This window comes from Pristiophorus japonicus, unplaced genomic scaffold (genome assembly GCF_044704955.1).
Source record: "Pristiophorus japonicus isolate sPriJap1 unplaced genomic scaffold, sPriJap1.hap1 HAP1_SCAFFOLD_79, whole genome shotgun sequence".
Taxonomy (NCBI): domain Eukaryota; kingdom Metazoa; phylum Chordata; class Chondrichthyes; family Pristiophoridae; genus Pristiophorus; species Pristiophorus japonicus.
Window position 1 is genome coordinate 2300677 of NW_027254707.1, and position 1190 is coordinate 2301866.

Sequence of the window (1190 nt, forward strand, 5' to 3'; positions counted from 1 at the left end):
TCACACTTCCCAACATTATACTCCATCTGCCAAATTTTTGCCCACTCACCTAGTCTATCTGTGTCATTTTACAGATTATTTGTGTCCTCCTCACACATTGCTTTTCCTCCCATCTTTATATCGCCAGCAAACTTGGCTACGTTACAGTCAGTCCCTTCTTCCAAGTCGTTAATATAGATTGTAAATAGTTGGGGTCCCAGCACTGATCCCTGCGGCACCCCACTAGTTACTGATTGCCAACCCAAGAATTAACATTTATCCCGAATCTCTGTTTTCTGTTAGTTAGATAATCCTCTATCCATGCTAATATATTACCCCCAGCCCGTGAACTTTTATCTTGTGCAGTAACCTTTTATGTGGCACCTTGTCAAATGCCTTCCGGAAATCCATATACCCCACACTCACTTTATCCGCCCTGTTCATTACATGCTCAAAGACTTCCAGCAAATTTGTGAAACTTAACTTCCCCTTCATAAATCCATGCTGACTCTGCCTGACCGAATTATGCTTTTCCAAATGTCGTGCTAATGCTTCTTTAAGAATGAACTCTTCAACATTTTCCCAACCACAGATGTTAGGCTAACTGGTCTATAGTTTCCTGCTTTTTGTCTGCCTCCTTTTTAACCGAGTGCGGCTCTCAGTCCCCGGGCAACACCGAGTGTGGCTCTCAGTCCCCGGGCAACACCGAGTGTGGCTCTCAGTCTCCGGTCAACAGCGAGTGTGGCTCTCAGTCCCCGGGCAACAGCGAGTGTGGCTCTCAGTCCCCGGGCAACAGCAAGTGTGGCTCTCGGTCCCCGGGCAACACCGAGTGTGGCTCTCGGTCCCCGGGCAACACCGAGTGTGGCTCTCAGTCCCCGGGCAACACCAAGTGTGGCTCTCGGTCCCCGGGCAACGCCGAGTGTGGCTCTCAGTCCCCGGGCAACACCGAGTGTGGCTCTCAGTCCCCGGGCAACACCGAGTGCGGCTCTCGGTCCCCGGGCAACACCGAGTGTGGCTCTCGGTCCCCGGGTTCTCTTCCCTGAAGGACTGTACTGACCCAGATCTGTTTTTATGACAATCCGCCAGCTTTCATGGTCACTTTTTTCTAGTGCCGGCCCCACAAATGACCAGATTCATTGAGCTCCATTTCACAACTTGCCTTTGTATTTTTGTGGGTTCTCTCTCACTCACTTTTTCCTGTTTGAAATTCA